The sequence below is a fragment of the Manihot esculenta genome, chromosome 12 (genome assembly GCF_001659605.2).
Source record: "Manihot esculenta cultivar AM560-2 chromosome 12, M.esculenta_v8, whole genome shotgun sequence".
In the NCBI taxonomy this organism is placed as follows: domain Eukaryota; kingdom Viridiplantae; phylum Streptophyta; class Magnoliopsida; order Malpighiales; family Euphorbiaceae; genus Manihot; species Manihot esculenta.
This window is the reverse complement of record NC_035172.2, coordinates 2,860,733-2,873,938: the sequence shown is the minus strand read 5'-3', so window position 1 is coordinate 2,873,938 and position 13,206 is coordinate 2,860,733.

Here is a 13,206-nt window from a genome sequence, read left to right as displayed (position 1 = left end):
TTCCGTTTGGCCATTAGTCTGAGGGTGAGCCACGGAGGAGAACTTATGCCATATGCCCATGTTCGTCGTAAAGGCTCTGAAAGTGCTGCAGTCAAATTGTCTGCCGTTGTCTGAGATAAGTACTCTTGGTATGCCAAATCTGCAGATGATATGTCCCCATACGAAATCTATCATCTTGCGAGCTGTGATTGTGGCTATTGCTTCTGCCTCTGGCCATTTCGAGAAATATTCCACAGCCACCACTACGAATTTCCTTTGCCCCGTAGTCTTGGGGAAAGGTCCCAGGATGTCAATTCCCCATTGTGAGAAAGGCCATGGACTAGATATGCTTGCTTGAGGAGTGGCAGGGGTCCTGATGGCATTAGCAAATCTCTGACATACGTCACACCTCCGGACAAACTCCTCTGCTTCTTTTTTAACAGTGGGCCAGTAGTATCTTTGCTTGAATATTTTGTTAGCTAATGTCCCTGCTCCCTCGTGAGCCCCACATAGGCCTCTATGTATTTCCTCCATTACCTTTGCAGCTTCTTCCGGACTCACACACCGGAGCCATGGGCTGGACTTCCCTTTTCTGTATAAAGTTCCCCTTATTACTTGGTAATTGGCAGCTCGAGTTGCTATCTTTTTGGCTTCAACTGTATCTTCGGGGAGTTCGCCCTTTTCCAAGTATCTCAGGTATGGAGTCATCCAAGTTGGGCTCTGCTCCACCTGCAGTACTGTGTTTGTCTTCTTGAAAGCAGGTGTGCTGACATGCTGTATGTATACTTCATCAGGGAGCTGCTCTAACTCTTCTTTGGTCAGTCGACTAAGTAGGTCTGCCTCCTCATTTTCATCTCGAGGTATCCTCTGAAATCTCGTAATAACTCCTCGGCTCGTGAGGTCGGCTTCCACAGTTTTTACTTTATCAAGATAACTCTGCATGATGGGATCTCTGGCCTGATATACTCCCGTCACCTGGTTGATCACCAGCTGAGAGTCACTATTTACTTCGAGGTCGGTTACCCCTATTTCCAAAGCTACCAACATTCCGTTCACCAAGGCTTCATATTCGGCCACATTATTAGAAGCTTTGAATTCTAGCCGTAAGGCATAACATACTTTAAAGCCCTCCGGCCCCTTAAGTATTATCCCAGCGCCACTGCCCTCAGAGCCTGATGCTCCGTCTACATATAGCTTCCAGCTGGACTCTTGGGAAAGCTCTCCCTCTCCTTCTTTTCTTGGTATCTCCGAGGATGATCCTTCCTTCTCCTCGTTGAATGAGCATTCTGCTATGAAGTCAGCCAGCGCTTGAGATTTTATAGCTGTCCGAGATCGGTACTCCAGACAGTAAGGGCTGATTTCCACGGACCATGCTAACATCCGTCCTGATGTTTCCGGCCTACGTATGATCTTCTTTAAAGGTTGGTCCGTCATCACAATTCCTTGGTGGCCTTCCAGATAAACTTTGAATTTCCGGACTGCTAACAACAAGGCATACGCCAATTTTTCAATGTTCGAGTATTTGACCTCAGTGTCTCTGAGTACCTTGCTGACGTAGAAAACAGGTTTCTGCTCCCCTTCTTCCACTCTTACTAGTACTGCGCTGACTGCTTGCTCTGAGGCTGCCAAGTATATCAGGAGTTCTTCCCCTTTTATGGGGCTGCTGAGCACGTGAGGCGAGCTGAGGTATTCCTTAAGCTCTGTGAAGGCTTTTTGGCAGTCTTCTGTCCATTCAAAATTCGGGACCTTCCTCAATTTTTTGAAGAATGGCAAACACTTTTCTGCCGACCTTGACATAAATCGGTGAAGCGCCACCACTCTCCCGGTTAATCTCTGGACGTCCCTTACACAGGTCGGCTCTGGCATATTTAATATGGCTTCCACCTTCTCCGGATTGGGCTCAATGCCTTGTCCACTCACCATGTATCCCAAGAACTTTCCTCCCCTGATGAAGAAAGCACACTTTGCTGGATTCAACTTCATCCTGTATTGATCTAACACCCCAAATATCTCCCTTAAATCCGTTATGTGTTGTTGAAAAGTTGAACTTTTAACCACCATGTCATCCACATACACTTCTACATTCCTACCGATCTGGTTCTTAAAGATTTTATTCATTAATCGTTGGTAAGTTGCCCCGGCGTTTCTTAATCCGAAGGGCATAGCTCTGTAGCAGTAAGTCCCGTCTTCAGTTATAAATGAGGTCTTCTCCTCATCCGTCTTTTCCATTGGGATTTGGTGGTAACCAGACATAGCATCCAAAGAAGACATATAATCAAAACCGGCCGTTGAGTCGACCATCTTATTAATATCGGGGAGGGGGTAAAACAATCTTTAGGGCAAGCCTTATTCAGGTCGGTAAAATCTATACACATCCTGTATTTGCCATTGGCTTTTTTGACTAACACAGGATTTGCCAACCACTGTGGGTACATAACCTCCCTAATAAAGCCTGCCTCTTCTAGTTTCTGCACTTCTTCCTGGGTAGCCTGCTGCTTCTCTCTTCCCACTACTCTCTTCTTTTGCTTTACTGGTCTGGCCTCGGGGAGGACATTCAATCGGTGTGTCATCACTTTGGGGTCAATTCCCGGCATGTCTGAGGGCTTCCATGCGAAGGTCGGCGAGTGACTTCGGATCAGGGCCATGGCTTCACCTTTTTGTTCTTTGGTGAGGCCGGCATTGAGACTGAAGACCTTACTCGCTTCTTCTTCTGATAGAGAGAAGGTCTCCAGCTCTCCTACGGGTTCTGTCCGGGCTTCCTTTGTCTCATCCCTGACCTCCAAAACTTCCGAATCAAGCGCTTCTCCGGTTGAGTTCGGTTCCGTCACTGTGGCCAAGTATACTGCCCTTGCTTCTTCCTGGCTACCCCGGACCATTCCCACTCCTCCTTCCGTTGGGAACTTGAGTGCCAGATACCTGATGCTAGTGACAGCTTCGAAGTTGAACAACGCCGGCCTCCCCAAAATCGCATTGTAGCTTAGTGGGAGTTTGACCACCAAAAACACCTCATGATGGGTGCGAGCTCTGGGTGCTTCTCCCAAGGTAAGGGCCAGCTTCACCTTCCCTTCTACAAGTACCGGTGCTCCTCCGATCCCTTTAATGGGTGACTATTCCCGAACCAGCTGTTCCTCTGGGATTCCCATCTGCTGGAAAACCCGATATGGCAATAAATTGACCTTACTTCCATCATCCACCAGAACCTTCTTCACCCGAAAATTATGAATGACTGCTTCAATGACAAGCGCGTCATCATGGGGCATCTGAATGCCCTGTGCATCCTCCGAAGAGAAAGCGATGGTCATGGGAGAGTGTTCAACGATCTGCATAACCTCGCCATTGCTGGTCTCCCCTTCCCGGTTTCTCTTCTTTCCTCGACAGTTCATCCGTCCTCCAGTTCCTCCAACAATCATATTAATAGTCCCACTGGACCCATCATTCACTGGTCCAGCTCCAGTTCTCCTGGGCATCTGGGCTGCCGGACCGGGTTGAGGCCTCTGCCCCTCCGGTTTCTTCACAAAATTTTTGAGATGCCCCCTTTTTATCAATCTTTCAATCTCCGCGATTAACTGAAAATAGTTATTTGTATCGTGGCCATGCGTCCGGTGGTATTGACTGTAACATCCTCAAACCCATAGCTAGAGCAGTGACATCACTAGGTATGGGTTAGGCTATTTCACTACTAAAGTAAGTGGCATTAGGGGAGGTGCTAGCTTACCCCGAGCTACTTAGGGGAGGTACTAGCATAACTCTAATCTGCTAATAACTGAATTATAGAAAACTCAAATATAGAAACGGACATATTCAGAAATAAAGTAGACAGTGTGATTAGCGAGTCGGGAACGAGTCACTTTTGGGAGGTGCTTAGGGTTTTCTGACGTGCTTGTTTGAGGTGTTTGTTTTAAATCCGTCATGCTTGCTTAAGTGGAAAGGACTTCTAAAGGCTAAAAGCATATTTTAGTAGGTCAATCTATGATTATTGAAAGTTTAAAAACTAAATTGAAATATGGTAAAAAGTTTAGTGGGTTAAAGTATAAATATGGAAAGTTAAAATATAAAAGTCAAATTTTACTTTCCATGTGTCACCTAGCTATTGGATGAAGAAATGACCAAGCAATTTGAAAAAGGGATTGTCATCTTCTCCATTTCACTTTGCCGTAGCTCACACCATAGGAAACCAAAGAATTTCTTTTCTTTCTCCCACCAAAGCCAAGCCAAAACCTCACCAAATCAACTTTTTTCTTTAACCAAAATTCATCCTAAGATCAAGATCTAAAGGAAGAGCCATATATTGAAGGGATTGAAGAAGAAAAGTTTAGGGTTCCATATACACCAAGCTTGAAAATCAAAGGTAAGTTTAGAAATGAGTAGGAAATAGCATCATCTCATTTCTTCATGCATGGATTTGAATTATAAAGCTTTAATTTATAGTTTATTCAATCCTTTCCTAAGACATAAATTGACCTAGGTGAAGGAACATCAAAGGGAAAGGAGATAGCTAGAGATTAGAAGAGGAAAAGAAAGGAGGAATTCAAGAAAGGTTTGGTGTTTGTATGATTTTCTGTTTTCCTTGGATTCTGCCATGAATAAGTGAAATTAGGGGTTGATTTTACTTGCTGGAAATGTTGCTTTGACTGTATAAATATGTTATATGAATGTTAAAATGATGTTTGAAAGGCTTAGAGTAAAGAAATTTAACATGAGAGCTAAAAGTGCAAATCTGCCAGAATAGGTTCTAACAGGACAGTCAGTGTTGGAAGCCTTATAACTTATTGTGTATTTATTGAAATTAGTCCTAAGATATACCAAATGAAAGATAAGACAAAGATCTAAAACTTTTATGAATTGACCAAATTCTGAATCTGTAGGTAAGATGATGAAAATTTGAAGTGAACCTAAACTGGATACAGAGTTAGTGCATCCGGAACAGTGTGTATTGATTATACTATAACTAATTATGTACTCAGTGAAATTTGTTAATACCAGTGCCAAATGAATCCTAAGAAGTATACCTAAAACTTTGTAGAAGACACTTAAGCTTGAATTTGTATAGAAATGTATGAATCTGATAATTTTTGTGATACTATAAACAGGTACTAATACTGGACTGATTAAGACCTGATTGAGCAGCTGGTAAAGAAAAATTCATAACTTAAGTTAGGATGATCAGAATTGCATGAATCATACCTTGTTGGAAAGATAAGACATAAATGTACATTTCTTATGAAGAAAATGAAGTTAAATTATAACTCTAAACTACTTGAAAAGTTGATGCAATATATGGCAGAATGTAGTTTTCTACATTAAAATGCTAAGTCAATAAAGTTTTGCACTATTTGCCATGAGTTTTCCATATTGTAAATCTTGGCATATGATATATGTAACTTGGAAAATGAATTCAAATAGCTTCAAATGGCATGCATTTTACATTGATACATTGAATTAATAGTGCTTGGCCCTGGTAAACGTAATAGGAGTCGAGGTTAGTATAAGGGTATGGCATGCCATATAAACATACAGAGTTCGCAGTACTGCTACCGATACATGATTTTTATTTGAGGTTACATATCAGGTACCTCATAAGCACGGTCATAGAGCCCTGCTATCACAGTTTTGGCCTCTGAGCCTACCGTTCGGCACTCTGTGCCTACCGTTATAACTCCTTATCTACCTAGACGATCCTACTATGTGTTTATAAGGGCTAAGATCTTAATTAAGATTGATACTTGATTTTGTGAACTTATTAGTGAGTGTTAATATGTTTGCATCTCTTACATGCACTAAGCTGTGGTAATTTATTATAAATAGAAAATGTGCAATAACGGAAAAAGAAGATGTTTTTATTCCGATTATCTGTATACGTGAACTTGTTTGCTCTATTTTGTTATTTGTTTGCTATCACCCACTGAGCATTAGCTCAGCGTGTTGGTTTTTACCTCACGCAGGTTGTAGATAAAATAGGGCAACAGAAGTTATCAGAGATCTACATCAGATATCAAGGCCATCATCATAGCTGGTTGTTTTGAGTCTCGGAGTCATAGTACAGTTTTATTTTGGCATGTACATATTAAATAGAGTGAGTTGTGAAGGTTATGTAAATCAAAGAATAGTAAGATATCAAGTGACAGTTGTTAGTGTTATTATAAGTGTGATGTTCATATGTATTACAGGTTAAAGTGCTAATAAAACAGAGAAAACTCTGCCGAAAATTTTGGTTTAAAAATCTCACGCTTATTTTAATCTTGATGAAAGTTACATGCATTACCTAAAAACTTGGTATTTACAGATAAAAGAAATTGTTTAGTCCTGATATATCTAAAAAGGTATAGTTTGTGACATTCCTTGCTCTATCTACTCTTTGATAGGGTAAGGGGTGTTACAATTAGTGGTATCAGAGCAAAGGTTTAGGCGATTCTAGGTCATAGTATGTATGTGTATATGTGTCATATATATACATGCCAAAAATGAGTTACAGCTATGGTATGGTTCTGATGTAAATCTCTTCTTTGTGTCTTTAGGTCATATAAAAGATGTCATCTGAGTCACAGAGAGCAGCAGATGAAGAGGTAGAGAGTCATGCTCCCTCTGAGGCAGCTGCTGCTGCTGCTCCTGCACCTGCTGCTGCTCCTCCACCTGCTGCTGCTGGCGGACCAGGGCAGGATGCATTGTTTCAGCAAATAGCTGAGTTGATTAGGAGGGTTACACAAAATGTACCAGAGGTACCACCACCACCACCTGTTGTAGCCCAGGCACAACCTAGGCCTCCAATAGAAAAACTCAGGAAATATGGTGCCACAGAGTTTAGAGGTAAAAAGGAAGATGATCCTTCAGCTGCAGAATTCTGGTTAGAAAGTACAGAAAGGGTCTTACAGCAGCTACAGTGTTCACCAGCAGAGAGCTTGATGTGTGCAGTATCATTGCTGAAAGATGAAGCTTATAGATGGTGGACAACTTTGACACAGATGGTTAGACTAGAGCGGCAGACTTGGGAATTCTTTTTAGCAGAGTTTAAGAAGAAATATATTGGGGCCTTATATATAGAGGAGAGAAGAAGGGAATTTTTATACCTCAGACAAGGCAGGCTTACAGTAACTGAGTATGAGCGAGAATTTGTTAGACTTAGTAAGTATGCCACAGAGATAGTTCCTACAGAGGAAGAGAGATGTAAACGCTTTGAGCAAGGATTGCATGCTGATATAAGGATGTACCTCACAGTTATGCATATTAGGGAACTCTCAGTTTTAGTAGAGACAGCCCACAGTCTGGAGCGAATTAAAGAAGAAGAGCAAAGTAGAAGGCAGAAAGGGCAGCAGAAGAGGAGCCAGAGCCAATATCAGGGACAATCCTCTGCATCTCAGACAAGTAGTAAGAGACAGAGGGAATTTCAGCAGACAGGGCAGAGAGGGCCACCTAGGCAGATTCAAAGACCTGGGCAAAGTTCAGTAGTGAGGTCTGGACAGCAGACAACCTCCGTATCCAGTACAGGAGGACCAGGTAGAGGGTTGCCACCTGTATGTGAGCATTGTGGCAGGCGACATGGCGGAGTATGCAGGAGATTAACTGGGGCTTGCTACTTATGTGGAAGCTCAGACCACTTTATGAGAGATTGTCCTAGAGGCCAGTCAGTGCAGCCTATACAGACAGAGAGATCTTTGCCGACAGGGTCTAGAGGCAGAGGTAGAGGTAGAGGTGAATCTAGCAGTGCTCAGAGTCACAGAGTATCAGAGACAGTAGATAGACCAGACACTAGAGCACCTGCCAGGGCATATGCCATTCGTGCAAAGGAAGACCAGGACAAACCAGATGTTATTGCTGGTAAATTTTCTATCTTTGGCAGATATATTTATGCATTAATTGATCCTGGTTCCACACATTCATACATCAGCATACCCATTAATAATGAGATGGGAATTGAAGTAGAACCTTTAGAGCATGACATAGCAGTGACCAATCCCTTAGGACATCTTGTGATTGTGAATAGAGTTTACAGAGATTGTCCTATATGTGTGCAAGGTCATACCTTTTTAGGTGACCTGATAGAGTTACCTTTTAGAGAGTTTGATGTGATTCTAGGTATGGATTGGTTGTCTAGACATCATGTCATAGTTGACTGTAAGTTAAAGCGGGTTACACTCAAAACATTAGAGGGTTCTGAGGTTATAGTTGTGGGTGAGAGGTCAGATTACCTCTCTAATGTCATATCTGCCACTACAGCTAGGAGGTTGATTAGAAAAGGCTGTACAGCTTATCTAGCTAGTGTGATTGAAACTAAGAAGGAAGGTCCTAGTGTGTCAAATCTACCCACAGTATGTCATTTTCCAGATGTATTTCCTGAAGAGTTGCCAGGGTTACCTCCAGAAAGGGAAGTGGATTTTGCTATAGAAGTTGTGCCAGGCACCGCACCTATTTCAATTGCTCCTTACAGAATGGCTCCTACAGAATTGAAAGAGTTGAAAATACAGTTGCAAGAGTTACTTGATAAGGGCTTTATTCGACCTAGTGTTTCACCATGGGGTGCACCAGTGTTGTTTGTGAAAAAGAAAGATGGATCTCTTCGATTGTGTATTGATTACAGACAGTTGAATAAGGTAACTATAAAGAATAAATATCCACTGCCCAGAATAGATGATTTGTTTGATCAGTTGAAAGGGGCCAGCATTTTCTCTAAGATAGATTTGAGATCGGGCTACCATCAGTTGAGAGTTAAAGGGACAGATGTGCCTAAAACTGCATTCAGAACACGATATGGACATTATGAGTTTCTGGTTATGCCATTTGGGTTAACAAATGCACCTGCATCATTCATGGATTTGATGAACCGTATCTTTCATCCATTTTTAGACCAGTTTGTTGTAGTATTCATTGATGATATTCTGGTATACTCTAGAACTAGAGAAGACCATGACAGACATTTGAGGATAGTATTACAGACTCTGAGGGAAAAGCAACTTTATGCTAAGTTCAGTAAATGTGATTTTTGGCTCAATGAAATAACATTTTTGGGACATGTTGTATCAGCAGAGGGAATCAGGGTAGATCCACAGAAGATTAAAGCTGTACTGGAATGGAAGCCACCAAAGAATGTTGCAGAGATCAGGAGTTTCTTGGGTCTAGCTGGGTACTACAGACGGTTTGTGAAAGGGTTTTCACTTATAGCAGCTCCATTGACTAAATTACTACATAAGAATGTTAAGTATGTTTGGGATGATAAATGTCAGGCAAGCTTTGACAGATTGAAGACTATGCTCACTGAAGCACCTATACTTACACAACCTGTTTCTGGCAAGGAATTTGTGATATACAGTGATGCTTCTCACAATGGACTTGGATGTGTTTTGATGCAAGAAGGTAAAGTGATTGCCTATGCTTCTAGACAACTGAAGCCACATGAGAAGAACTATCCTACTCATGATCTAGAGTTGGCGGCCATAGTGTTTGCACTAAAGATATGGAGACATTATTTATATGGTGAGAAATGTTACATCTATACAGATCATAAAAGTCTGAAATACTTGCCCACACAGAAAGAGCTAAACCTGAGACAGAGAAGATGGCTGGAGTTACTGAAGGATTATGATTGCATTATAGATTATCACCCAGGCAAAGCTAATTTGGTAGCAGATGCACTTAGCAGGAAATCGTTATTTGCATTAAGAGCGATGAATGCGCGGTTGACTATAGCGGATGATGGAGCTATCATAGCAGAATTGAAGGTTAGACCCAACTTACTGCAACAAATTAAAGAAGCACAGAAAGAAGATACAGAGATAGCTTTATGGGCTAGACAAGTACAAGAGGGGAAGAAGCAGAAGCATGTAATAAGTGATGATGGTTACTTGTACTATGGTAACAGAGTATGTGTACCTAACATTGGAGAGCTGAAACAGAGTATTCTTATAGAGGCACACAATAGTCCATATGTTATGCATCCAGGTAGCACTAAGATGTATCAAGATCTGAGGGTGCATTATTGGTGGCCGGGTATGAAAAGAGATATAGCTGAATTTGTAACAAAATGTTTGACATGTCAACGGGTAAAAGCAGAACATCAAGTCCCATCAGGGTTGTTGCAGCCTATCGCTATACCAGAATGGAAATGGGATAGAATTACCATGGATTTTGTAACAGGATTGCCACTCACACCAAGGAAGAAAGATGCCATCTGGGTAATAGTTGACAAGTTAACTAAATCAGCGCATTTCTTGCCAATCAGAATGGATTACACATTGGAGAAGTATGCAGAATTGTACATTAATGAAATTGTGAGACTGCATGGTGTTCCTATCTCTATCATATCAGACAGAGATCCAAGATTCACATCCAGATTTTGGGAAAAACTACATGAAGCTCTAGGGACAAGATTGAATTTTAGTACAGCTTTTCATCCTCAGACAGATGGCCAGTCAGAGAGAGTAATTCAAGTTTTGGAAGATATGCTCAGAAGTTGTGTAATTGAATTTGAAGGAAGCTGGGAAAGATATCTTCCACTAGTAGAATTTGCTTACAACAACAGTTATCAGGCTAGTATTAAAATGGCTCCTTATGAAGCATTATATGGCAGAAAATGTAGAACCCCATTGTGCTGGACAGAACTCAGTGAAGCTAAACTTGTAGGTCCAGAGTTGATAAGACAGACTGAGGAGAAAGTGAAGATTATCAAAGAAAGATTGAAAGCTGCAACAGATAGGCAAAAATCATATGCAGATTTGAAAAGAAAAGATATAGAATTTGCTATTGGGGATAAAGTGTTTTTGAAAGTTTCACCATGGAAGAAAGTGCTAAGATTTGGCAAGAAAGGTAAGCTAAGCCCTCGGTTTATTGGTCCATATGATGTAATTGAGCGTATGGGTCCAGTAGCCTACAGGCTAGCTTTACCTCCAGAGTTAGACAGAATACATAATGTCTTCCATGTATCCATGCTAAGAAGATACAGATCTGACCCATCACATGTCATTCCAGCTGAAACCATTGATGTACAGTCTGACCTGACTTATGAAGAAGAACCAGTGAAAATTTTAGCAAGGGAAATAAAAGAGTTAAGGAATAAGAAGATTCCCTTAGTGAAAGTGTTGTGGAGAAATCACAAGGCAGAAGAAGCTACATGGGAGAGTGAAGAGGTGATGAAGCAACAATATCCACAGCTATTCAAAGCAGGTAAAATTTCGAGGACGAAATTTCTTAAGAGGGGAAGAGTTGTAACATCCTCAAACCCATAGCTAGAGCAGTGACATCACTAGGTATGGGTTAGGCTATTTCACTACTAAAGTAAGTGGCATTAGGGGAGGTGCTAGCTTACCCCGAGCTACTTAGGGGAGGTACTAGCATAACTCTAATCTGCTAATAACTGAATTATAGAAAACTCAAATATAGAAACGGACATATTCAGAAATAAAGTAGACAGTGTGATTAGCGAGTCGGGAACGAGTCACTTTTGGGAGGTGCTTAGGGTTTTCTGACGTGCTTGTTTGAGGTGTTTGTTTTAAATCCGTCATGCTTGCTTAAGTGGAAAGGACTTCTAAAGGCTAAAAGCATATTTTAGTAGGTCAATCTATGATTATTGAAAGTTTAAAAACTAAATTGAAATATGGTAAAAAGTTTAGTGGGTTAAAGTATAAATATGGAAAGTTAAAATATAAAAGTCAAATTTTACTTTCCATGTGTCACCTAGCTATTGGATGAAGAAATGACCAAGCAATTTGAAAAAGGGATTGTCATCTTCTCCATTTCACTTTGCCGTAGCTCACACCATAGGAAACCAAAGAATTTCTTTTCTTTCTCCCACCAAAGCCAAGCCAAAACCTCACCAAATCAACTTCTTTCTTTAACCAAAATTCATCCTAAGATCAAGATCTAAAGGAAGAGCCATATATTGAAGGGATTGAAGAAGAAAAGTTTAGGGTTCCATATACACCAAGCTTGAAAATCAAAGGTAAGTTTAGAAATGAGTAGGAAATAGCATCATCTCATTTCTTCATGCATGGATTTGAATTATAAAGCTTTAATTTATAGTTTATTCAATCCTTTCCTAAGACATAAATTGACCTAGGTGAAGGAACATCAAAGGGAAAGGAGATAGCTAGAGATTAGAAGAGGAAAAGAAAGGAGGAATTCAAGAAAGGTTTGGTGTTTGTATGATTTTCTGTTTTCCTTGGATTCTGCCATGAATAAGTGAAATTAGGGGTTGATTTTACTTGCTGGAAATGTTGCTTTGACTGTATAAATATGTTATATGAATGTTAAAATGATGTTTGAAAGGCTTAGAGTAAAGAAATTTAACATGAGAGCTAAAAGTGCAAATCTGCCAGAATAGGTTCTAACAGGACAGTCAGTGTTGGAAGCCTTATAACTTATTGTGTATTTATTGAAATTAGTCCTAAGATATACCAAATGAAAGATAAGACAAAGATCTAAAACTTTTATGAATTGACCAAATTCTGAATCTGTAGGTAAGATGATGAAAATTTGAAGTGAACCTAAACTGGATACAGAGTTAGTGCATCCGGAACAGTGTGTATTGATTATACTATAACTAATTATGTACTCAGTGAAATTTGTTAATACCAGTGCCAAATGAATCCTAAGAAGTATACCTAAAATTTGTAGAAGACACTTAAGCTTGAATTTGTATAGAAATGTATGAATCTGATAATTTTTGTGATACTATAAACAGGTACTAATACTGGACTGATTAAGACCTGATTGAGCAGCTGGTAAAGAAAAATTCATAACTTAAGTTAGGATGATCAGAATTGCATGAATCATACCTTGTTGGAAAGATAAGACATAAATGTACATTTCTTATGAAGAAAATGAAGTTAAATTATAACTCTAAGCTACTTGAAAAGTTGATGCAATATATGGCAGAATGTAGTTTTCTACATTAAAATGCTAAGTCAATAAAGTTTTGCACTATTTGCCATGAGTTTTCCATATTGTAAATCTTGGCATATGATATATGTAACTTGGAAAATGAATTCAAATAGCTTCAAATGGCATGCATTTTACATTGATACATTGAATTAATAGTGCTTGGCCCTGGTAAACGTAATAGGAGTCGAGGTTAGTATAAGGGTATGGCATGCCATATAAACATACAGAGTTCGCAGTACTGCTACCGATACATGATTTTTATTTGAGGTTACATATCAGGTACCTCATAAGCACGGTCATAGAGCCCTGCTATCACAGTTTTGGCCTCTGAGCCTACCGTTCGGCACTCTGTGCCTACCG